The sequence below is a fragment of the Microtus ochrogaster genome, linkage group LG4 (assembly GCF_000317375.1).
Source record: "Microtus ochrogaster isolate Prairie Vole_2 linkage group LG4, MicOch1.0, whole genome shotgun sequence".
NCBI classification, from domain to species: domain Eukaryota; kingdom Metazoa; phylum Chordata; class Mammalia; order Rodentia; family Cricetidae; genus Microtus; species Microtus ochrogaster.
Genome location: NC_022030.1, coordinates 58,296,290 through 58,299,785, shown reverse-complemented (window position 1 = coordinate 58,299,785; position 3,496 = coordinate 58,296,290).

Genomic DNA, 3,496 nt, shown 5'->3' with positions numbered 1-3,496 from the left:
TGGTTTTTGTTTTTTGAGACAGGGTTTCTCTGTATTGCTTTGGAGCCTACCTGGAACTAGCTCTTGTAGACCAGGCTGGCTTTGAACTCACAGAGATCCGCCTGCCTCTGCCTCCTGAGTGCTGGGATTAAAGGCATGCGCCACCACCGTCCGGTGACATATTTAATTTATTCTCAGCTTCAGAAATGGAGAACTGCTTCCTGGCCTGAGGTAGCCAAGTCACTCTCCCAACTCCTCTCCAGACTTCCTGCCCCGTTTGCAGGCACATTGTAGACTCGAGACCTTACCTATACGTTTAATGAACTGGTTAGGAGTTTCTGTCAGAAAAAAAAAATCCATGACAAAAAACCAATTTACCAGAGGATGGTATGTTTTGGAGGGCAGACATTTTTCAGTGAAAGATGGAAAGTTGTGACCACAGCCGATCCACTGGGCAGTATTGTACAAGCCTACGTGTGTGTCAGTAGATGCCTGTGTGTGTGTGTGTGTGTGTGTGTGTGTGTGTGTGTGTGTGTGTGTGTAGGCTATAGGTCTTCCTCTATTGCCTACTTTTTAGAGACAAGTTCTCTCTCTGAAGTTAGAGCTATGCTAACAAGCCCCAGGGATCCTCCTGTCTCCCTTCCCTAGTTCTGGGATTACAGGTGTATGCTTGCACTGGGCTTTAAAAAAGTATTCCATCTTTTATTTATTCTTTGACAATGACATACATGTAAACAATCCATCTTGATCAAATGCACTTCAACGCCTCCATCCCGCTTCCCCTGGCCCCCCAGGCATGTTCCCCTCCCCATTTTGTATCTTCTCCTTTTATGTTGCTAACAGCCCACTGAATATGATTAGCTGTGTCTGTTAGGATGTTGGTTGACCCTACTGACTGGGTCCTGTGCAGACAATCATAGCTGCAGTGAGTTTGTGGGTGCGGTGGCCGCGTCATGTCCCCAGGGCAACGTCTCACAACGTTCCTCTCCATCCTCTCACTCCGACATTTTCCCACTTTTCTATGATGTCACTGAGCCTGGGAGAGGAATTGACGTAGTTGTCCCATTTAGAGCTGTGCACTCAAGAGGCACGCACTCTCAGCTCTTTGACCCGCTACGAGTCTCTGCGTGAACCACTACAGGGAGAAGCATCTCTCGCCGAGGTTGAGGTGCGTCTGACTTTTTATGTGCATGCTAGAGACTGATCTTCATGCTGATGCAGCCTGTCTGTGCTTTACTAACTCCCAGTCCTGCAAATGGTCCTTAAAGGTGTGCATATTTTATGTATTTGACACGTAGAATATATATTTTCCTCTGATCTCAGAATTCCTTAACCTCTAATTTTAATTTATTTTCATTACCAAAAGGGATTCTTATAAAAAAAATTTCATGTGATGCCCAGTGCAGTGGTGCATGCCTTTGCTCCCAGCACTTGGGAGTCCGAGGCAGGTCTGGGAGTTGGAGGCCAGCCTCGTCTATGTAGTGAGTCCTAAGACAGATAGAGCTACATAGTGAGACTCTGTCTTCAACACTCAGAGGGAGCAAAAGAGAGTTTCCAAGCCCCATACTTCCCTTTAGAAGGTTTTCAACTGAGTATAATTGATGAGAAATTTTGCCAGTGTCTACAGATTTTTGAATTGTTATGACTTGAGAGGTAGGCACAGTTAGCAGCTACTGCATCCAAGCCAGAAATTTTGATGAATATCCTAAGATGCACAGGAAAGCCCCCTAAACCCATAGAATGATTAGGCCCTGGTCTAAGCAGTGCCAGGTGTGGGAAAACATCTTCTAGAATTTAGGATCCTGCTTCTTCTTCTTTTTTTTGATTTTTTGAGATAAGGTTTCTCTGTGTAGCTTTGGAGCCTGTCCTGCAACTAGCTCTTGTACAGGCTTGCCTCGAACTCCTAGAGACCCACCTGCCTCTGCCTCCCGAGTGCTGGGATTAAATCCTGCTTCTTTACAGGCCAGCTAAAATGCAACTGCTCAAAATGCTGTTTCACTCCATTCAGACATGCTTAGAAACGTTTAGAAGAGCCGGGCAGTGGTGGTGCACGCCTTTAATCCCAGCACTTAGAAGGCAGAGGCAGGCGGATCTCTGTTTGAGAGCAGCCTGGTCTGAAGAGCGAGTTCCAGGACAGCCTACACAGAGAAAAAAAAATGTTTAGAAGAAAGGCACGTGGGAAGCATTTCTGGTAGGGATTAAGTTATGAAATACATACTTTAGAAAAGGATTAATTTTCATGGTGATCAGGCATCCATCGCAAGGGAGGGACAATGAAAATGTGCAAATATACTGCCAGGTAAATGTGCCCCTGACTCTAAGGTGTAATGGGCATCGGTCAGGGTGGGGAGGCCAGGTTCACTGCTACTTGTCCTAAATTTTCTGATTCTGATCCGAAAGCAGGCTGGCCATCCCTGACGGGGATCTAGAGTCTTCCCACAAGAGGCCTGGGCTGACAGGTCTTACGTGATGAGACAAGGCCTGGGCATGTCAGTTTCTGCAGTGGGTAGCTCTAGAATTAGGTCCTTTCTCCCAGGAATCTTAGGATCCACGTCTGTGAGATCAGGAAGAGCCTGAGCTGAAGACAGTCTCATTGGACAGACCAAGAAACTTTGTCTATACCATTTGCATAATCTACCATCCCATAAATGCCAAGTTCTGAAGCAGGTTCAGAAGCCCCAGCTTCTCCCTTCTGGGATAGGGTAATTTTCTCACTGACTTGGGGTGTTGAAAACACATGAGAGTAAGCGGAAGTGATGATAGCACCATGTTTTCTTGTGATATGGAGCAAGCATTTTTAACAACCCTAGACCTAGTTTTCCTCATCTGCACACTAAACTAGCACTACTGCTCAGTGTCTCCATGACCCTCACAATTCGGACAGTCTCATTGGATCCACTTTTCTCACTAGGCTTCTCCGAGTTCCCGTCTCATCATCTGCATGCTTATGGATGGAGGGGACGAGGGACCTGCTGAATGGACAAGGAATGCAGAATCAGTTGCTTCAATGCAGTCATTCCCCTGCTCCAGCATCCCAGAGGCAAAGAACAGAGAGATGAGCTGGGTGGTAGGGAGGTTAGTCTGTGGAAGAAACAGAGTTAAGCTGAGAGAACTTGGTCAAAGCAGTCCTGAAGAGCATCCTGTTAGCGTTCCTTTGAGATGCAAAAAGTCCCGTCATCTCTCCATCCATCTGCTCCTCTGTCTCTCCATCTACCCACAAAACCCACGAATTTATGCATCCATCCATTTCTGAATGGATCCATCCACTTACCCACCCGTTCATCTGTTGAGTCCAGGTCTGCTCAAACGTACAGTGGAAAGTTGAAGTTAACTAAGATAAAATGAATCTCTCAACATCTTTCTTACAGTTAAATGGCAGGTAAGGGGTTCAGACTTGGGTGTTTGTATCCTGGGTTTATCTTTCCAGCTTTTCCATTTCCTTGGTCAAAGTCTTTTACCCTTCTATGCTTCAATTTCCATCTATCTATCTATCTATCTATCTATCTATCTATCTATC